This window comes from Heteronotia binoei, chromosome 15, assembly GCF_032191835.1.
Source record: "Heteronotia binoei isolate CCM8104 ecotype False Entrance Well chromosome 15, APGP_CSIRO_Hbin_v1, whole genome shotgun sequence".
Taxonomy (NCBI): Eukaryota; Metazoa; Chordata; class Lepidosauria; order Squamata; family Gekkonidae; genus Heteronotia; species Heteronotia binoei.
The window spans coordinates 44,314,626-44,337,674 of record NC_083237.1 but is presented as its reverse complement, the minus strand read 5'-3'; the positions used below and the strand labels follow the sequence as shown (position 1 = coordinate 44,337,674).

The window sequence follows — 23,049 nt, the reverse complement described above, 5'->3', positions numbered from 1 at the left end:
ATCAGCACAAGAAGGAAAAGGTTAAAACTGTCTTTCCATTCAGCAGCCACAACTGGAATCATTGCTGGGAAGCTGTGATCTTGGATCTGCCAGAGTCTGGCCTGGCTTGTCCTTGAGTCCCTGGCTCCAATTAAGCTGAGTACAGCTGGCACTTGGCTTACATTTCCTCAAGGACATGCTAGCAAATTTCCCAGCGCCTGAGACACTGTAATTTAGAGGGAACAGTTTTGGTGATAAGGGATGGTGCCTGGCAGGACTGGGGCGGAGAGTGATGAGTGGGGCAAAATGGAGGATGTCTCCAGGTGGGTTAAGAGACCTTGCCAGGCCTAGTGGGAGAAGGACAAATAGCCAGGGCTTTTTTTGAGCTGGAAGGCACAGGAACGCAGTTCCAGCTGGTTTTGTGTCATGGGTGTGGCCTAATATGCAAATGAGTTCCTGCTGGGCTTTTTCTATTAAAAAATCCCTGCAAATAGCAATAGCTGTGAAACCAAGGAGAAAATAACTCACCCCTCCTCGGGTTGAGACGTGGCCTGGACAAAAAAGAAATCTTGTCCTTTTTAACAGAGGCTTAATGGGATGTGATTTACCAGGTGATGTTATTTACCTTCATGCTATGAAAAACTCCATTTCTACAGAGTAAACTTCTATTCAAGGACAAGGCATTTTCCCCTGCAGGTTGTTGGTAACCCTAACTGCCAAGATCAAATTGGCAGGAAAAAGCTGGGTAAAGATGCAATAAAGAATAATGGAGTGGTATTTTGATTTGACTAGCATTGGATAGGTAACAGCCAGTGGCATTTGACAGTTGAACAGAGGACACTGCTTTATGCTAAGTCAGACTGTTGGTCTTTCGAGGTCGGCATTGTCTACTCAGACTGGCAGCTGCTCTCCAAGGTCTTTAGCTGAGATCTGTCATGTCGCTTGCTACCTGATCCTTAACTGAAGGTGCCAAGGACTGAACATTGATGTAAAGCAGATTCTCTATCATGGAGCCAGGGTCCCACTACAGTGAAATTTCAATGTGGAGCCCATAAACAACAGCAACAACAAGTCCAAAGCATTTGAATTTGGAGGTAAAAATTTCTCAGGGGTGCCAGCCTCCTGGTGGGACCTGGGGATCCACTGGTATTACAGCTCATCTCCAGACTACAGAGATCAGTTCCCCTAGAGAAAATGGATGTTTTGGAGGGTAGACTTTATGGCATTGTACCCCACTGAGGTCCCTTTCTTCTCCAGGCCTCATTTCCAGGAGTTTCCCAACCTGGATCTGGAGACCCTACTCCCACAACCCCCGCCAGTGGCTAGGGGGGACCTGTCAATCCTATAATCAGACTGTTAATTTTGAATCTGAATGGCAAACTTGATTTCTTAGTATGTGTCAGTATTTCTGCTCTAATCTCTTCACATTCTCTTCAGTACTTTCTTCTACTGTGTGGCAGGTAGGCTTCAAAATACACATCACATGGCATTATCTGTAAGGTTTAGCTTATATGGCATAGTGATTGGACTAGGACTTGAGAAACACAGGTTCAAATCCCTGCTGACCTTCAAAGTTCATTGGGTGACCTTGGGCTTTTCCTACTTGCCCTTCTTCCTTTCCCAATGGCCACCTCAGGAACTTTTTATTCAAAAAAACCAAAGTGATGTGATGCGGTGATGTGCCCCTTGGAATATTATTGACATCTTCAGCTTGGGCATTTTGTGTCCTTTTCTGTGTATTAATCTTGAAGAGGCAACATAGGCTGCTGTCAGTCTTTGTCCCCTGAATGAAATGTTTTTGATACGATGTTCCATGGTGGATTTTTAAATCTTCATTTTATGTTTGTAATTGTATGAACCAACTGCCAATATATATAAACAAAGTCAGGAGAAAGTTACACAGAATGCAACATGTTCAGCTTGATCTTTGACAAACTAAAGAACTCATGTTATACTGAATATATCAGCACTCTGTAGATGTTAGGTTGGTGATCTATTCATGTGGCGAGGGAGCTCACCTGAGTGCAGTTCATGCAGCCGCTGTACCCTGTGGAGAGCAACTTACGGATTTTTCCTGTGAATAAGCTTTCCATTCATGAGAACCAGAGCCCTGCAGAGGGCGATGGTGTCATACTTATTGCTGTGTGGCATCTGAAGATTCCAGATGATCTCCCTCCTAAGGGTGCTTTTCAAATAAGCATTAATTTCCAGTAAACAGGACTTGCAGAACCCTACAAGTGCATTTAAAATGTCATATTAAACATTCAACGGCGATTGCTGCCCTAGCAAGTCTAACTTTTGTTTTACTACCTCAATTAAATTGTAATAAGAATATGCGAGCCTGTGAGTTTCACAGGACTATTGATCAAGTGTAATGAAAAAAGAATAGACATGAAAGTTCTGTGAAATCTAAAACACCTGAGAACAGCAACCTCGACGGGTCTAATAATATATAGAATTTTATTATTTTGTGTTCTATATTAAGCATTAACATCAGTCTTGCGGTCTTTGCACTGTGTTCCTAAATGCTCAGCAAAAAAATCGTGCAAAAGAATACATATCAATATGAATATATGTACTGTATGTGTATATGCCGAAACGTAGCATTTTTGCTTAATTTTCCTGCAGTTTTCCTTTGGTTCTATCCCATCACAATGATCTGCTCTGTCTCAGCTCCTTGCTTCTTGAGTCCACACCCCCATGCAGCAATACTCCTATCCAGTACCCAGGGCTAGTCTAACACTGCTGTGTGCCTGGCCTCTATAGCAGGGGTGGCCAAACTGTGGCTTGGGAGCAACATATGGCTCTTTCACACATACAGCATGGCTTTCAGAGCCTCCACTGCCCTGTTGTCCGGCTTGGAGAAGGCATTTGTTTCTTTAAATCACTTCTTTAAGCCAAGCCAGCTGGCAGCTTGGAGAAGGCATTTAAAGTTCCTTTCTTTCCACCTCTAGGTGGTAAGTAGCATCCTTGCCCTGGATTAACACCCCCAGCACACACAGTTACACATGGTGGAGGGTCTGTGTGAGGAAAATTGGAGAGCAGCTCAAGGAATGGAAAGCACTGTGAGGGGAAATGGGGTGTGTGTGTGGATTGGGAGAACTGGGGCTCAGAGGCAGGCAGCCCTCTCAGGTAAACGCCTGCAGATTGTCTGTACTTTGGGGAGATTATTCCATTCAATCCAATCTTCAAAAGCCTGGAACAGCATGTTTGGTTGGGTAATGGGCTGTTCCGTCACAATTTGTAAGCATTTTATGCCGCACTGTCAAAATATAGCCAAAACACATTTTAGTATTCATGTAATATTCCCAAACATAATATCTGGAAAGGTCTTTCATGGAAGGAAAGTATTTGGAGCCGACTTAGTGAAAGAGTCACTGGATCCGATTTTGCGGAGGAGTTTAATATTGCCAAGATTATCTAATAGGTAGCTGTGACAATTGTGCAATCACCCTCTTAACATTGCTTGCAATAGCAAAAGATATGAAAACTGAGTGGGGGATTTTGTTTTTCCATGCAACAAAATATTGCTGTTTGAACACTGGAACAATGCAGTATCTCATAATCCCTGTCACAGTTCAGAGGGCAGGACTATGCATGATAAAAACAAACAGGAGTCTTGTGGCATCTTAAAGGCAAACAGGATTTTATTCCAGCATAAGTGTTTGAGGACTAGAGAGCCCCCTTCTTCAGATATGAGTGGATCCTCACTATGCCTCTATGCCAGGGGGGGCCAAACTGTGGCTCTTTCACACATATTGTGTGGCTCTTGAAGCCCCCACTGCCCCATTGGCTGACTTGGAGAAGGCGTCTGTTTAAATAACTTCTCCAAGCCAAGCAAGCTGGCAGCTTGGAGAATGCATTTAAAGGTAAAGTTGCTTTTTTTCTACCTCCCTCCCCTCCCCTCCCCTCCCCTCCCCTCCCCTCCCCTCCCCTCCCTTCCCTTCCCTTCCCTTCCCCTCCCCTCCCCTCCCCCCTTCCCTTCCCTTCCCCTCCCTCCCTCCCTCCCTCCCTTCCTTCCTTCCTTCCTCCCTCCCTCCCTCCCTTCCTCCCTACCTCCGCTCCTCCCTTCCTCCCTCCCTCCCTCCCTCCCTTCCTTCCTTCCTTCCTTCCTTCCTTCCTTCCTTCCTTCCTTCCTTCCTTCCTTCCTTCCTTCCTCCCTCCCTCCCTTCCTTCCTCCCTCCCTTCCTTCCTCCCTCCCTCCGTTCCTCCCTCCCTCCCTCCCTCCCTTCCTTCCTTCCTTCCTTCCTTCCTTCCTTCCTTCCTTCCTTCCTTCCTTCCTTCCTTCCTTCCTTCCTTCCTACCAACATCTGACATTCATGCTTTGTGGCTCTCAAACATTTGACATTTATTCTATGTGGCTCTTACATTAAGCAAGTATGCTGGCTGGGGCTGATGGGAGTTGTAGGCAAAAAACATCTGGAGAGCTACTGTTGGCCACCCCTGCTCTATACCAATCCCCCCACAAAGATGGTCTTCTACATGTCATTAGCAACATTATCCCTGATAATACCACAGTACACCTTGTTACCTTGTTAGTTATGTCTGATTCAGTAACAGCTTGTACCTTCAGGCTAATGGCATAGCCACTATGAAAACATGCTTATGGCTGACCTAGAGGAACACCTCCTCAGCTTCTTCCTGCTAATGTCTTAACTCTGCCTGAGACTGATTGATGACATTTTCATCAATAACAAGACTGCTACTCTGCAAAATTATTTTGCAGAGGATAAGGTGGACATGACATGTGTGACTGAGACCTGGGTGAGGGAGGGCTAGACTGTTGCCCTCAAGGAGCTAACCTCTGCAATTGAGGCAGTGCTGCAGTTAGACCACTTCATGGAGGAGGAGGAGGAAATTGGATTTATACCCTGCCTAGGGCTTTTTTTGTAGAAAAAGCCCAGCAGGAACTCATTTGCACATTAGGCCACATCCCCTGATGCCAAGCTAGCTGGAACTGCATTCCTGTGCATTCCTGCTCAAAAAAAGTCCTGACCCTGCCCTTCACTTGTAGTCTCAGAGTGGTTTACAATCTCCTTTCCCTTCCTCTACCTGCAACCCTGTGAGGTAGGTGGGGCTGAGAGAGCTGTCCAAGAACTGCGCTTGAGCAGAACAGTTCTGAGAGAGTTACGACTGACTCAAGGTCACTCCAGCAGCTGCACATGGGGGAGAGGGGGAATCAAACCTGGTTCTCCCAAATGAGAGTCTGTACATTTAACTACTACACCAAACTGGCTCTCTGAGTACCCCAGCCCCTCCTCGCTTGGGCGGTGAGCAGATTTGGTTGTCCACTGAGATGAATGGGTCCAGTAGCTTTCCAGAATGCTCTGTGGGAACCGATGCCCCCCTGGCGACTTGTCAGATGTGCTGGTAGAAGACTGGCATAGCTGTCTTTCTGAAGCCATGAGATTGCTCCCTGTCACCCTCTCCACATCCATACCAAATTAGCTCCATGGTATACCTTGGAGCTTCGGAGGATGAAACGAGTGTATAGACAGAGTGAGTTTGATGACAAACTCATGACGAAGCTGAAAGAACATTTATGAGATCCTATCGTGGTGGTGAAGGCAACAAAGAAAGACTTTTATGCTGTGGTAGTTCTGAAGGAAAAAAGGTGCAGGAGTTTAGTAGCATATATCATTTGCATATGCCCCGGGATCTGTGTGCAGTGGGGAGAGAACACCCCACTGCATGTAGACCCTGGCTGGAGGTTCAGGAGCTGTGCTCCTGTGAGCTTCAGCTGAATTCAAGTCCTGCTTTTATGCTGTCTCGATCACATCCACTAGCTCTTGCCCAGCACACATGTGTAGGCTAATTAGGTCTTTAATATCACTCTCTGAGGGAACCGAAAAGGTTAGGAATTTGGAAATTAATTGTGAAGCATTTACAAGATTTTTTGTGGATAAAATCTTGTCGCTCTGCCAGGAGGACTTGCCTGACAATATTAACACAGTAAGAGAGACCTGGAGGCCCCTTGACCATCTTCAGGTCCAAATTTGGATCAATTCAGCCTGCTATCCCAGGATGATGTAGATAGGGTCCTTAGTGCTACAAAGCCAACTACTTGCCCATCAGGGCTGTTTAAAGCTAGCAGAGATGGAATATGGGCCCTCTTGGCAGACATTGGCCATTTCTGCACCTCCAGTTTTCCTCCCTTTTTACATCCCCCTGTGCATTCCAATGACATTTTGTTTTTATTTCTGCACTGATTTCCCTCCTTCAGCTCTGAGCCTACTTTCAGTCTGCTTCCCCCCCAGGGCTTCTCAGAGCCCTTTTGTGATGATGTATCTTTTTAGTTCACTTCTAAGCCTTTAAAAGCATACACATTTCCTTGGACTTTTCCTCACTCCTCCCCTTGTAGGCCAATTGGTCTCTCCTTATTGATCAGTTTTTAATTTCCCATTTCTGGATAAAGTAGTTAAGAGAGCGGTAGCTGAACATCTTCAGGATTTCCTACAGGATGCATTGATACTGGACCAATTCCAGTCCAGTTTCTGCCCTGGCCATGGGACGGAGATAGCTTTGGTCTCACTCACAGATGATCTCCACAGACATCTAGATCAAGGCGGGTCGGCACTGCTGCTGCTTCTCGATCTGTCAGCAGCATTTGACATGGTCAATTACAACCTGTTGACCCACCACTTTGCCAACATGAGGATTCTGGGGACACAGAATCCTTAAAGTGGGCTGTCTCCTTTCTCCAAGGTCAGGGATAGAGGGTAGTACTAGGGGAGAGAGTTTCACCATGACACCCACTGCCGTGTAGTGTCTCTCAAGGTGCTATTCTCTCCCCAATGTTATTCAACATCTATATGTGCCCCCTTGCCCAGCTGGGACAGAGCTTTGGGCTGGGCTGTCACCAGCATACTGATGACACCCAGCTATATCTGCTGACAGATGGCCAGCTGGGTGTTGCCCCAGAAAATCTGGCAAGGGGATTGGAGGCGATGGCTGGATGACTGAAACAGAGTGGGCTGACACTAAATCATCAAAGATGAAGTTCCTGTGACTGGGAAAGGGGGTCTTGGGATGAGGTGTCCAACTCCCAATCTTGGACAACACCTCCTAACATCAGTACCAATGATGAAGAGCCAGGGTATGACTCTGGATGTCTCCTTGAAAATGGAGTCTCAGATCACAAATATGGTCAGGTCAGCATTCTTTTATTTATGCCAGGTTTGGCAGCTGGCCCCCTTCATATCTTGCCGGGACCCAGCCACTGTGATCCATGCAATGGTCACATCCAGACTGGATTACTGCAACTCGATCTATGTAAGGCTACCCTTGAGACTAGCCTGAAAATTCTGATTGGTCCAGAAAGCAGCATCAAGGGTCATAGCTGGGACCTCTATCAGATCACATATCCAGCCAATGCACTACCAGTTGCACTGGCTCCAGACTGAATTCTGGATCAAATTTAGGGTGTTGGTTTTAACCTTTAAATCCCTTCATGTTCTGGGACCAACATGTCTCTGGAACTGCCTTTCCTGGCATACCCCCTCAGAGAGCGTTATGCTCCTTAGGTAAGAACACACTGATGTTCCCGGGGCCAAACTCAAGCTAGAGCCTGGCCTCAACTTAAGCTAGAGCCTTTTCTGCAACAGCTCCTGATCTATGGAATGCACTTCTGAGTGAGATCCAGCTCGTGTGGGACTTAGCTTGATTCCACAGGGCCTGCAAAACGGAACTATATCGCCAGGCATATGGGTGAGACCAGAGAGTTTTATTTATAAACTTCCTTTTGTTTCTTCCCTCCCCTCTCTCCCCGGGACAGTGGAACAGTTTTTACGCCATCTGGTTAATTTGATTCTCATGTGCATTTTTAGTTTTGATTTGTTAAATTGTTTGTTTGTTTATGTTGTAATTTGCTCTGAGCCCCACGATTGGGTGTGGGTGTGGGTGGGAGAGTGGAATAAAACTTGAACAAAAATAAAGAAATAAAATCATCGTGGCCCAGGGGACGAAAGTCTTCAGGAAGTTCCACAAGGACTTCAGTAACTAGAACCTGGACCAGTCCACACAACCTGTCCAGTTTATGGACATCACTAGCATAACTACTGAGACTCACCAGCTCTCATACATATTTACATGCCTCCATCTTATCCCCTGGCAGCAGAACACTAAACATAGTTTCAGCCTTCTAAGGCCACCCATTGACTTCAATGGACTTAGGAGGGTGTAACTACTTTGGCTTCCATTGAGAGCTCAACACACAATCCATCATCAACAGCCATGCACTCCTTTCCATATGCTCCAGTTCCGTAGAAAGAGCCTCACGTGTAAAGTCTTTAGAACAGGCATTCTTGGGATTACAGTGCCCATCCAATATGAGTGAGGGGATCGTGTGTGAGGGGAAAACAGATCAACAAAACCAAACTTGTACCTAGAGATAGCCTACAACAAGAGGGGGCCAAGCTGAGCACTGCAACTTATGGATCTTTCCTTATTAGCTTGTTAGAAATTTTCTGACCTCTGAATGAGGCATAGGATGGCATGATATTTTATTGTGGGTTCCTAACCTTGCATTTAAACTCCATGGCGCAGAGTGGTAAACTGCAGTATTGCAGTCCAAGATCTGCTCACAACCTGAATTTGATCCTGGCAGAAGCTGGGTTCAGGTAGCCGGCTCAAGGTTGGCTCAGCCTTCCATCCTTCTGAGGTCAGTAAAATGAGTACCCAGCTTGCTGGGGGTAAAGTCTAGATGACTGGGGAAGGCAATGGCACACCACCCCATAACAAAAAAGTCTGCCAAGAAAACATTGTGATGTGATTTCACCTCATGTGTCAGTAATGACTTGGTGTTTGCACAGGGGACTGCATTTACTGTGGTAACATTAACTTGTCATCTGTAATGAAGAATCCATGGTAAGATGGTGTGTGCTTCCTGTAGAAATTCCCTTGAAAATATTCACATCAAGGCCAGGTGTCTCTCAGCACTGCTAGTTTGAGAGTTTAGCTGGGGAAACAGAAATATTCTGAAGGACCCATATTCTTGTCCCAGTGGGGCAAACAACTCCATGGAGCCATTTCGAGTTGGGAAAATGACATGGGGGGAGACTTATCCCCTCACAGTGGTCCAGGGTTTCCAGCTCTGGGTTGGAAAATACTTGGAGATTTGGGAAGGGGTGGAGCCTGAGGAGGGTGGAGTTTGGGGAGCGGAGGGACTTCAGTGAAGAAATGCCATAGAGTCCACCTTCCAAAGCAGCCATTTTCTCCAGGTGAACTGATCTCTGTTGGCTGGAGATCAATTGTAATAGCAGGCGATCTCCTGCTACCACCTGGAGGTTAGTGGTCCCAGTCTAAAGCAAGGTTCTGTGTGGTTCTTTTGTTGTTGTAAAATGTTTTGTGTATTCTCTGGAAGAGAAAAAGGGCTATAAACATATATATGAGTAGTGTCATGTAACAGCCTCTCTATGCGTATGAGTGTACTTCTTTATGTGTAGATCTCTTTATCAATTAAGATTAGGGTTCTCACTCTGTTTACATTCTCTTCCTTCTATATATATCGGAAGATACCACAGAATCCCTCGCAATCTTAGACGATGCCCTTGTAGTCAAGGAGTCATCGAAACGGTCCCTCATGTTCTTTTGGACTGCCCTTTTTATAGCAGTCCACGTGCCTTTTTATAGCAGTCCACGTGCAAGATACCTAGATGCACTGCTTTCTGACCATCAAGGCCTTTCTGACAATGCCAAGGTTCGTTTTTTACTCCACGGGAAACACAACTTTGTCACTACTCACGTTGCTTGCTTTTTACAGGTTGCAATCCAAATCAGAGAGGCTTTTACTCATGCATAGCCTACTGCTATTTTATGTCATTTAACTTTTGCTGTTTTTTTTAAGGTTTTATTATATTCTATAGTGTCACTGTTGGTTTTAAAGTATACTGTATTCTTGTATTAATGCCAATAAAGGTCTATGGTATGTATGATATGTATGGTTCCTTCTCTATATTTTAATTCTGGAGTGTTCTTGAAGGAGATCCTTCTAGTCTCTTCCCTCAAATTCCCTTCAGTGTCTCAAAAAAACCACCCTTGTGATAGGCAACTTAATTTAAATTTAATTACTAGCTGACTTGGTTAAAGAGCTGATGTTAAATCCACTGGAAACCGTTTCGTTGGTGTAGAACACTGGGTACATAAAATATGCATATCTTTGTTAGCTTCTTACCGGTATGAGTAGCCTTCTATGCAGGAATGGAAATAGAGCGTGGTATTTGTCTTCAGACAATTTTATTAGTAACATATGGCAATATATTCAATTTCTTATAACATTAATAATTACTTTTTCTCTATCCCATATATTACTTTCTACCTACCCCTCCCACCATTACTTGACCCCTGCCGGTGTACTTTATTCAAACCATCATTATAAAAGGTATCCCTAATTAATAAGAACCCCAGTTCATATCCTCCTCCCACTTTTAGTTAATCATTATCAAAAATTGTCCAATATCCCTTTATTTTCCATTCTTTTTCTACGTATCTTCTGAACTTCTACTCCATCTTGAATACTTCTAAATCATAGTCTCTTAAAGTTCTTGTTAACTTATCCATTTCACTCCATGTCATAACTTTAACAATCCAATCCCATTTCTCTGGTATTTTTTTCTTGCTTCCACAACAGTGCATACAATGTCCTAGCAGCTGAGAGCAATTCCCAGATTAAAGTTCTGTCTTCTTTTGGAAATTTTTCCATTTGTAATCCTAACAGAAAAGTCTCTGCGACTTTATTGAATTCATATCCCAAGATCTCCTAGATGAATCATCTGCTAAAACATTTTAGCTCTTTCACAAGTCCACCACATATGGTAGAAAGAACTTTCATGTTTTTTACATTTCCAACATCTGTCTGGCATTTTGTTATTCATCTTTGCCAATTTTTTAGGAGTCATATACCATCTAGTCATCATCTTAAAACAGTTTTCTTTAATACTTTGACATGTTGAAAGTTTCATAGAGTTCTTCCACAAATATTCCCAAGTTTCGATCTGTATTTCTTTATTTACATTGATTGCCCATTTAATCATTTGAGATTTCACTACTTCATCTTCTGTAGATCATTGTAAAAATAATTTATATACTTTTGAAATTAATTTATCATTGTCTCCAAGTAGAACTTTTTCCATTTCTGTTTGCTCTCTCCTTATTCTTTCAGTTTTAATATCATTCTCCACCAAGCTCTTTATTTGTTGCATTTGAAACCAATCATATTTATTATTCAACTCTTCAGCCATTTTCAGTTCTATTTTGCCACTTTGTATTTTTAGTAATTGACTATATGACAACCACTTTTCTTCACCTATCTCGGCTGTTATTTTTATTACTTCAGCTGGTACTATCCATAATGGTCTTCTCTCATCTCCAAACTTCTTATATTTCATCCACGTATTCAGCAAATTATTTCTTATATAATGGTGAGAGAAAAAAAGTCCATCTTTTTTCCATAATACAAATATGCATGCCAGCCAAATTTATTTCTTTGACCTTCCAGCACTAAGAGATTTTGTTTAACAGAGTTATCCATTCTTTTATCCACACCAAACAAACTGCTTCCTGATATAATTTTAAATTCGGTAATTGAAATCCACCTCTCTCTTTTGCATCCGTCAAAAGTTTCATTTTAATTCTTGGTTTTTTTCCAGCCCACACAAATTCTGAAATTTTCCTTCTCCATTTATCAAATTGTTTACTATCCTTTACAATAAGAATAGTTTGAAACAAATACATTATTCTTGGTAGAATATTCATTTTAATTGCAGCTATTCTACCCAACAATGACAAATTAAGCTTGTTCCATTTTAGCATGTCTTCATACATTTTATGCCATAACTTCTCATAATTATTCTTAAACAGATCAATATTCTTCATTGTTATCTCCACCCCCAGATATTTTACCTTGGAGGAGACTTCACAACCCTTTAGTCTCTGAAGTTCTTGTTGCTTGTTTATTTGCATATTTTTACACAGAATTTTTGATTTTTCTCTATTAATACAAAGTCCCACCAACTCCCCATATTCTTGTATTTTAGCTAACAGCAAAGGAGTAACTTGTATGGGGTTTTCATTTATAAACATTATATAATCCGCAAAAGCTCTGTATTTGTAAGTAAATCCTTTTATTCTTAATCCTTCTATATCATTTTCTTCTTGGATCTGCATCAATAATATTTCAAGAGTCATTATAAACAACAATGGTGAAAGTGGACAACCTTGTCTAGTACCTTTACTAATCTTCATATCTTCTGTAAGATCTGCATTTATACATAACCTTGCACTTTGTTCAGAATATATTGCTTTTATCATTCTTATAAAGCTTTCTCCCAGCTCCGTTTTTTCCATTACTGCAAACATAAAGTCCCAGTTTAAATTGTCAAATGCTTTTTCTGCATCTGCAAAGAATAATGCTACTTCTTCTTCTGGATGTTTTTCATAATATTCTACAATATTTACAACAGTTCTAATATTGTCTCTTATTTGCCTCTTGGGAAGAAACCCTGCTTGATCTTCCTTTATAAAGTTTATCAAATACTGTTTAAGCTGTTCTGCCAAGATTCTTGTATATATTTTGTAATCATTAATTAATAGCGAAATTGGTCTATAATTTTTTACATTTGTGACATTTATATCTTCCTTAGGTATCAACGAAATAACAGCTTCCTTTCACATATTTGGTATTTTCCCTTTTATTCTTATCGTATTCATCAACTTCTGCAATTTTGGTGTTAACTCATCTTTAAAAGTTTTAAAATATATAGCTGTATATCCATCTGGTCCAGGTGCTTTTCCATTTTTCATTGCATTGATTGCTGCTTCAATTTCTATTTTTTCAATTGGATCATTCAAAACTTTTCGCATATATTCAGTTAAGGGCTCTATTTTTATCTTTTGTAGATATTCATCAATCTTCTCATTCTTTATTTTAACACCTTTAAATGATTTGGCATAATACTTAAAACATTCTCTTTTTATTCCCTTTTGGGTAACCACTTCTCTTCCATCTACCACGATTTTATTAATAATTTTATTTTCCCTCTTCTTTTTCAGTTGCCAAGCCAAATACTTTCCAGGTTTATTTGCTCCCTCAAAGGTTTTCTGCTGCTATCTTTTCAAACTCCATTCCACTTCTTTATTTAACAAATGTCTCATTTAAGTTTGAAATATTGTAATTTCCCTTATAATTTTCTTTTTCCCTGGCCTTTTTCTCAGCTCCCTTTCTTTTTTCTTTATTTCATTTTGAATATCCAACAACTGTTTCTCTTTTACTCTCTTGTCCTTATTATTCAAAGTAATCAACATTCCTCTCATTACTTCTTTATAAGCATCCCAGACCATCTGAAAGTCTATATCCTCTTTATCATTCATTTGAAAAAAAGCTTTAGTTTCATTTTCTAGGTATGTCACTATTTCTTTATTTTGTAGCAAATCTTCATTCAATCTCCATCTTCTCAACTTCTTGGACAATTTTGTAATCCACATTATTGGGTTATGGTCAGCCCCAATTTTAGGTAAAATCTCTATTTTCCTTGTTATAAGACCTAAATCTTTCATTCCCCACAACATGTCAATTCTAGAAAAAGTTTTATGTCTTGCTGAAAAAAAAGTATAATCCCAAATTTCAGGGTTAAATTTCCTCCATATATCTTCTAGATCAGGGGTCCTCAAACTACAGCCCGCGGGCCAGATGCGGCCCGCTGAGGACTTTTATGCGGCCCGCCAGGTTATGGCAAAATCAGACCGGAAGTGACATTCGACCTAAACTCGCGTTAGCAACGCACACTTCCGGCACTGGGCTGAGGCGGCGGAGACAGAGTGTGAGGTGATACCAAGGTGAGGTGAGTTCCCAGGCCGGGGTATGTGGTGTGGGGAAGGGAGAGAGATGCAGAAGACGGAGAACTGATGGCCCGCGGCCTTGTACAGTAACGGCAGTCCGGCCCTCCAACAGTTTGAGAGACAGTGAACTTGCCCCCTATTTAAAAAGTTTGAGGACCCCTGTTCTAGATTTTCTTGTTTAACCAATTACAAAAAAGACTTTGGCAGTTTTCCTTCTTTACTGTTGTTTTTTCCCCCTCCAGATCTGTCCAATGAGTTCTTAACTGTTCCATTAAAATCTCCCATTATCAAAACTTGGTCATAGGTCAGTTCATCAAGCTGTTGTATAATGTCTTTAAAAAAAGCACCCTTTGCACCATTAGGCGCATACAGTCCCAATAACGTTTTCTTTCCATTTAATATTATTTCTACTGCTACAAATCTCCCATCTTTATCTTTAAACACTAATTTTGGCTCCAATTCTTGTTTAATATAAAAAAAATCACTCCCCTTTTCTTCTGTTCAGCCAACGAAAAAAATTCTAATCACAATTATTATTCCATAAAAATTTATAATCCTTTTGTTTAATATGCACTTCTTGTAAACAAATTATATTACAGTTTTGTTTCTTAATCCAATGAAATGTTGCCCTTCTTTTTTGTGGTGAATTTAGTCCATTTACATTCCAAGACAGTAATTTGTAATCCATCATAATGCAAATTCTTTATTTTCTCCATAAAATCTACTCATTTCCTGTGCATTTGTAATTGTGATTCTTTTCCCCTGAAGTTCAAAGCTCAGACCTTCAGGTATTATCCATCTAAATCTTATTCCATTATCTCTTAATTTTTCTGTTAATATTTTATATGTTCTTCTATCATTTATCACTTGCCTTGGCAGCTCCTTCATAATTCTTACTCTACTGCCTCCCACTATCAATGTCTTTTCAAAGTTTTTATTTATGATCCTTCCCACCATTTCCTTTGTCATAAACCATATAACAACATCTCTTGGTAGGTTATTTTTCTTGGCATAAAATGAGTTCACTCTATACATATAGTCATACATGTTTTTAGTCTCTTCAGGATCTTCCTCTAAAAATTCTGCAATTATTTTTATTATATATTCTTTTAGTTCACCATCTTCCTTTTCAGGTACTCCTCTCAGACGTATCTGAGTCTCCATCGATGCCTTCTACCTCCTGCACTTTCTTAGATGTTTCCTCTGTTTCCTCTCTGAGATCCTCCATATCTTTTTTAATCTCTTCAATAATTTCTTTTTTTGACTCATTTATCATCTCTTTCATACCTCTCATCATTCTGGCCTCTATTGCTTTTAATTGGTCCTGCATTTTTTCTAATGAAGTAGCCCTTGTATGGGGTTGCTTGTGTTCTGACATTTAAAAAAATAGCGAAAATTTGGACCTCACCAATTTCAAGTTTAACTATCAGATTCAAAAAAATAGGACTTGCCTTTTATAACAAGCCTAATTTCGCCGTCCTCCAAGCTCCCAAAGTCAATATATTTATTTTAAAAGTTTTTTAAATGTTTCAAAATGGCGGTCGTGACTTTTGCTGCTCCTTACAATTTTTTTCCCTTTTAAAAACTTCTAAGGTCCACACAAATAATAGGTCCAATAGTACTTATCTTCTTGTCTTCTTCTCAGTTAATTCCAACAATTTTTAATGTCCCGAACACTTTAAAAACCTTATTTTAATTTTGACCTCCAAGCAATGGCTGCCACAATTTCTCAATGGTACTGTATTCCTAGAGTAGGTTTTCCATCCGCTACTTCCTACTTTACTTGTCACGAAGTCTCATTCACACTGGAAAGAGATCTCACGATACTTGACGTACTTCCTGTATTGCTTAAATATGCTGCAGGTCTGTGACGATGGTGCTCTTTTTTCAAAACCGCAAGTAGACCAAACAATAAATTCCTTTCCACTTTTTAGCACTGTCCTTTATATTTACAAAGTCCAAATTTCACCTCTTCCTCCTTTCTTCTTCCAAGCTTTCTAGATATTCATTTCCCACCTTTTAAATTTACTCCATTAAACTGTAAATAGTCCCGGAGTGAAAGATAGTAATCTGTACCTTCTCTTCCAATTATCCAAGTTCCCACCGGTCTTGCGTAGCTTTAGATGTTTAACAATGTCCAAGAAGGTTAGGATTCTGTCAAGCTTATGTCAAATAAATGACTCTGAAAACTTCTGCAGATGATGAAAATGCAACTCTTCCCGAAGACCCCTCAAAGCCTCAAAGGAGCCCCCCCCCCCCGGGACTCCCTTTTAGCCAAGGTAAATCTCCTCAAAGTTTCCTGTGCATATCTTGGACTAATCTCTGAATGAGAAAAGTAGGCAGTAGGCATTAATTTTGCCTTCCACTACCCCAAACAGAAGTTCCAGTCTGCTCCTGTTATGAGAAGCAGCTCAGCTCAACATTTTCCTCCCCTGGAAGTCCTAGAGCGTGGTATTTGTAAGATGAGTTCTGTCCAAGGCAGCCAGGTCAGGGGATCGTTAAATAAAGAAAGGATGAGTATGACTAATTCTAATTGTCTGTTTGGCTGTACCATACTAGCGGCCTGGGAAAGGTTGCCAGCCTCCAGGTGGGGCCTCAAAATCTCCCATTTTTACAACTGATCTCCAGCTGGCAGAGATTAGCTCCCCTGGAGAAAATGGCTGCTTTGAAGGGTGGAGCCATTCTGAAACCCCTCCCCTCCCCAAACACCGCCCTCTCCTGGATCCACCTCCAAAGTCTCCAGGTATTTTCCAACACAGACCTGGCAACCCTGGCCATGATGCATCTCCAGTTTTTAGGTTCTGTCATGTAGTTAATGTCAGTGATAGACTAACTCTGAACATGGAGAGTGAGAACTTCTGGCTGTGATAAACAGTAGCCAATGATAAACCTACTTTCCCATGAATTTGTGTTTTTTTGTATTTTTGTGCAAAAGAGCTATTTTTGTTATAGTCATCGTCACAACATCCTGATATGTTCATCAAGAACCACTTTATGGTGTATTGGCTAGAATGTTCCATTGGGGAGTCTCAGGTTTGAATCCAGACTTTGCCACAAAGTTCGCGGGGTGACCTTGGGCCAGGAACTCTCTCAAACCAGCTAACCTCATGGGTTTGTTGCGAGGGGGAAAAAAGAAGGGGAACCAAAATACCTAAGTTCCTTAGTGGGATGAAATCATGAACAAAACCAATAAGGATAGTTACATAAATATGTACTTTTAAACAGATGGTGTCATGTGGGTGAGCCTAGCTTAAACATGTAGGCCTCCTCTTCAGTAATTGTGCCCATTCCCTACTAGGGTTGCCAGGTCCAACTCAGAAACTATCTGGCGACTTTGGGGGTGAAGCCAGGAGATTTTGGAGGTGGTGACAAGCATGATTGAACTCCAAAGGGAGTTCTGGCCATCACATTTAAAGGGACTGTGTTCCTTTTAAACACCTTCCTGTCATTGGGAATAATGGAGGATGGGGGCACTTTCTTTTGGGGCTCATAGAATTGGACCCTCTGGTGCTGTGCTGAAAATTTGGTGCCTCTGCCTCAAGAAACAGCACCCCCCAGAACCCCCAATACACATGGATCAATTTTCTAGGATATAATGGAGTGGCCGTTTCCTTCCCCCGCCACACACTTTCTGCTAACTATGAAGCAGGGGGAGGGCATCCAAACTAGGGGATCCCCTTTCTCCAACTGGGGATTAGCAAACCAAAGGGGATGAACACAGTAAAGCTGGGAAACAGGGAAGACCCGTGGTCTACAAAAAAGTCAATTTCAGTGAAATTTACAAGACTAAGCTGTAGTTGTTCAGTACAAAGAATTTTTTCAAAGATTCACTACTAAAGGAATACCTCATACTATTTTATAACATATAATGTATATATCCAAAATTATAAATCAAAATTACAATAGAGCATTTGCCATTTTTCATCATGAAAGAGTCCATGTAGAGTAAAGACTCCAAAGAGTGCGGTCCTAGTAGGTGTGCGACCCCTCCTGATGGATGATGATGTTGCCAGCGATGGCAAAAGCTACTTTGCAGTACATTGAAGACTCAACACAGCTAATGCCAAATAAAGAAACTCACTAGTCGCGTGCATATTGTTGTGAGCACTGGTTCCAGATAATATGAAGTGAATTGATCAAGACGAAGGTCTACAACCGAAGCACGGCTTTTTAAACCTAGGAAACATGTTATCATTTACACTTCGTTATAAAGACATTGCCTCATGTGTTGAGTCTTCAATGTACTGCAAAGTAGCTTTTGGCATCGCTGGCAACATCGTCATCCATCGGGAGAGGTTGCGCACCTACTAGGACTTTGCACTCTTTGGAGTCTTTACTCTACATGGACTCTTTTATGATGAAAAATGGCAAATGCTCTATTGTAATTTTGATTTATAATTTTGGATATATACATTATATGCTATAAAATAGTATGAGATATTCCTTTAGTAGTGAGTCTTTGAAAAAATTCTTTATACTGAGCAACTACAGCATAGTCTTGTAACTTTCACTGAAATTGACTTTTTTGCAGAACACGGGTCCCTCCTGTTTCCCAACTGGGGACTGGCAGCCCTATTCCCCACCATATACGTCTGCGACTTCCTCCCACATGGTACCATCTTTCTCTCTTTCTTTAGCTCCCTCCTTGAAGCTATCTTTTCTATACTGATGCAAAGTCCTCGTTTATTGCCTCAGCCAAAACAAACCCAGGTACATATGTGCAATCACAGTTACTGTCGTTCTTGATTTCCATTGGCTTATCCTTTCCTTTTATCACCCACATTTTCAAAAGTTGCTTAAGGGCAAGGACCTGTTTCTTTTGCTGACCCTGTTCTGTAATTATTATACAGGAGAGCTGCACAATAACATTTGTATTATTGTCAATAATAGAAGGCACACGTTTTGATCCAGTGTGCCCATGAGTCTAAGCTGTTGACCTTCCTATCTTGCTCTTGATATTCTTCCGTTCCCTAACAGCAGCAAAAAAGAAAGAAGTAAAGAAAAAAGAAGACCCAAAGGCAGCCAAGAAAGAGGAACCGAAAGAGGAGAAGAAACAGGAGCCAGAAGGTAGAGTCCTATTTTGTCATGCTGCTTAGCAGAAATTGAGGATTTTGCATCTCCGGGTTGGAAGAATAAAAGCTATGGGGAAATAACTGGGCTGGATTCTGTTAGCTTTTCTTTCGGAGCTACCCTGATTCCTCTTTTTTCTCTGTATTCCTACTATTCCTGGGTGGCTGCTGGGAGGATAAAATTGGAGCAAAGGAGAACAACTTTTTAAGCTGCTTTATTTATAAGTACATAAATCATGGATACATCCTCTGGGGTTAGCCCCACGGTCAATCTTTGTTTCCCATGGTGGTTTCCAGAGCAAGAGATTGCAGATTGTTCTTTAACTCAAAATGAATTTCAGGGCATGGAATAAGAATGAGGGTGAAATTTAGACTTCCAGACACAGCTATATTCCCTGAGCCCACAGGCCAGCTGTGCTATATTTTGTTACTTGGAAGTGGCAGGAAAGTACAACATCATCAAGGTTTGAGTGAACGGTTTAACATATTTCCCTTCCTTTTTCCCCCTTCAGCAGATGCAGCGCCCCCTGCAGAGCCCCCTGCAGAGCCAGCTCCAGCAGGTGAGACAAAATTTCTTGAAACAGGAAAAAAAAAAGTCTTAATTGTGACAGATAAGGTGGTAGGTTTTTAATGTAAGGTCCCCAGGTTAAGTGAGCATTGAGTCTATGTATACTCTGCAGTGTATGACAGACTGGCCGATCATCGGATTCCCCCTCCACACACACACTGATGAGAAGCCTCAGGTTAATGGCTGCTTTTGTGGAATCGTGACTGAAATAAGTTCAGTTTCCTTAATGGCTTGCCTTAGGTCCTAGCTACACATTATGTTTTACACATGCCCTTCATAACTTTTAGTCAGACATCACATGCAAGGTGCCCACTGAGAGAACCAAATTCTCAAGGGACCCTGATTTGGATTAAGGTTATCAACTCCTGGTTGGGAAATCCCTGGAGATGTGTGGGTGGAGCCTAGAGAGGGTGGGGCTTGTAGAGGGGAGGGACTTTGGTGGGGTATACTGCCATAGAATCCACCCTCCAGAGCAGTCATTTTCTCTGTTGCCTGGAGCTCAGTTGTAATTTCACGAGAATCAGGCCCCACTTGGATGGGGCGGGTGGGCGAAGTTATTGAAGTGGAAATAAGCTACTGAAGTCGGAAACTGACATGCTTACATGGGGCTGAATGAATTCGGACTTTGGTTGTTAGCTTATGTTTGATTGTGAGAGTTTACTGTGATATTTAAATATATGTACATAATATTGTATATGAATCCTAATTTGGACTGTTTCACTTTTAAGAGAGTTTTTTTGGAATTAGGCTAATAGTAGCTATTTCTTGAGTATGATACTTCATTAATTTTCCACAGTTTTTTTGGTTGCTCTTCCCACTTGGATGCTGGCAACCCTAAGACTGGGACTGTGGCGTAAAGGGAGAATGGGCTTCTGCCTATCCAGTGAGCCATTTTCCTGACCCAAACAGCCCCAAGGGGTGTTACTTTCCCCAGTAATTCATATTGCAAATAACACTTCCTGGGATGTTTTTTTGGATTGGGAAAACAGCTGAGGGGGTATGAAGAAGTCCCTTCTCCCCACTGTGCTTAGTTCCATTCCAAATCAGGTCCTAGAATGCTTAACAACTGAGTTGTCTCAGTGGGGAAACTCAACATTAGGTCCTTAGAGATACTTGTTAGTGGATGGAATAGCTGCCATCTGTTGGTGCTGCCTACATTAGCTGTGAGACCCTAGTGTGATAGTGGTAAGTACTGGGCTGGAATCTGGGAGAACCTGGGTTCAAATCCCAAATGAGGGTCCCTTGAGAATTTGGTTCTCTCAGTGGGCATCTTGCATGTGATGTCTGACTAAAAGTTATGGAGGACATTCTGTCGTGAAACAAGCGTGGTGACCTCAGGCCAGCCACTCTCTCTCTGCCTCATTTACCTCACATGATTGTGAGGAGGATAAAATGGAGAATTACATATGTTGCCCTGAATGCCTTGGAGGAAGGGCAGGATAGAAGCACACCAGTTAGACAGAAAATATACCTCCTCCACCAAACATCTGAGTTTTTTTGTGTGCTGGAGGACACATATGGGGGGCCTAATTCCTGTGGTTGTGGAGTCATAACTGATACAAGGATTAGCCAGTTTGTGCTGAACAAATCTGGCTTCTGCTGATATTTTTGGTAGGGTCTTTCCCCAGGAATTGTCCCATCCTCCTCAGAGTCAGACCCCCAAGTGCAGAGACAGCCACATCTCCTGCCCTGTATCCCCTTATCAACTGTGTACTTTTTGCTCCAGGCTCAGCAATGAGATGCTTTTCTTCCGCTTTCTTTGTCTCCATGTTTTTTCACCAGAACCCCAAGGGGAGCCCTCATCTCAGTCAGATGGACTGTTTATCAAGAAGCCAGAACATGTGTTAATAGAGGCTGGTAAGTGATGGGGGCTGAATAGCAGCAAATCCTCCCAGCATTAGACTCTGCTTTTAAAAACAAGGTTGCCTACAGATGTATCTTCAAATGGAAGCAGCCGCAAGTTTTACTGCTGCAGGGTGAGCTCTGCTTCTTCTTGCTTTTGGTTCTCCTATGATGCACATACAGCCTCTGGATCCAACACTGTGGTCTCAAACCATGCTTCAGATGGGCTGTTCACCTGCTTGGATTAGGCTGTCTGGTTCCTGGTATATTTATGTGTTCAAATACATGCAAGTTTGATAGCACTTTTGCTTGTGGTTTGAAAACCACTTTGGGTGGGTGGGGATGACACAAACTCTGGCCAATCAGCACCATGTGTGTTTGGCATTTGCTGACAACCAGAAGAACAGATTATTCCGCCCCCCATTGATGTTACTATTTTGAGATATTCTTGTAAAAACTTCCATAAATGACCAGATTGTGACTGTCCATTTTTGGACTAGAGCTACTTTTTGAAGGTATTTGAGGATATATCGGGTTGTGCAGCAGTTTTGGCATCCCTGAAAATCTATTCCTAATTGGATGTGATAGGAGTTTCCTCGTTGCTTAATTCTGATTCAGGTCCTCATGATAATAATAACTATGTGCCATCAAGCTGCAATCAAATCATGGTGATCCAAAGACCGTAGGGTTTTCCAGGCAAGATATGAGCAAAAGTGGTTTGTCATTGCCTTCCTCTGCAAATCAACCCAAGGTTTGCTTGGTGGTCTCCCATCCAAGAAACTAACCACCAAGCAGGAATTCCTTTGCATATTAGGCCACACACCCAGGCCTTGAATTCACAGCACAGCTCCTGAACCTTTCCGAGGGTTCCCCCTCTTCCTCCCCACATTCTTGGTGGTCTCCCATCCAAGAAACTAACTATAGCAAACCCTGCTTAGCTTCTGAGGCCCGACAAGAATAAGCAAGGCTGGGCTATAAGGTAACTAAGTCATCATGTGTAAGACCATTTAATTAATTATCCATTTTTAGCTGCTTTTATATGATCATAAGGAAGGCAACTAAAGAGTGTAAAAATGTGGATTTGTTATAATAAGGTTCTAAAGTAGGGACGGATCATGACCAATGTAGAGCATACACGTTGCTTGCAGAAGATCTCAAGTTTAGTGTCTGGCATCTCCATTTAAAGAGTCTTAAGTAAGCAAATGCTCAGATCTTTCCTTGCCGGAGACCCTGAAACCAGAGTCATCAAAATTGAGCTAAATGAACCGGTGAAGGCCACTTCAAATAGTCACATATCCAAGTTCATCTTTTATTAACTGTAGCCTCAAATAAAGCCTCAAATAAAGACTGACAAGCGTGAATGGGACCAGTCACTTTTTCACATGTCACTGGATGTAGCATTTCCCCCCTCAATGGAGATACTTCATCATACTTACATTGTAACCATGGAATGCTCAGTAATGTGATAGGAGCGACCATATTGGTGATTCATATTCTTACGGATTATTAAGGAACTGGAAGTGATCTTGGCTGAACCAGCAGTGACAGGGCATGGAGAAGGAGCAGGACTCTGTTTCTCTTGACCACACATACATTTTGTGGGGGGAAATTAGAACTGACCACTTGCTTCAAGGGTTGCCAAGTCCAAGTCAAGAACTATCTGGGGACTTTGGGGATGGAGCCAGGAGACATTGGGGTGGAGCCAAGAGCAAGGTTGTGACAAGCATAATTGAACTCCAAAGGGAGTTCTGGCCATCA

The 23,049-nt window shown here is 41.8% G+C and overlaps 1 protein-coding gene and 1 long non-coding RNA gene across 2 annotated transcripts in view; both read left to right on the top strand.

Moving 5' to 3' along the window:
• Nucleotides 1–18,872, top strand: part of LOC132583868 (uncharacterized) — a 43,805-nt gene extending 24,933 nt beyond the window's left edge. Inside the window, exon 2 of the long non-coding RNA XR_009556225.1 lies at nt 18,790–18,872. This is a non-coding gene — a long non-coding RNA (uncharacterized LOC132583868). The remainder of the gene's footprint in view (nt 1–18,789) is intronic.
• A 532-nt stretch (nt 18,873–19,404) lies between these two features.
• MYBPC2 (myosin binding protein C2) overlaps nt 19,405–23,049 on the top strand; it is a 52,667-nt gene continuing 49,022 nt past the window's right edge. The window contains exons 1-2 of the mRNA XM_060255584.1: nt 19,405–19,441; nt 21,232–21,306. The gene's annotated coding sequence lies outside the window, so the exon portion shown is untranslated. The remainder of the gene's footprint in view (nt 19,442–21,231; nt 21,307–23,049) is intronic.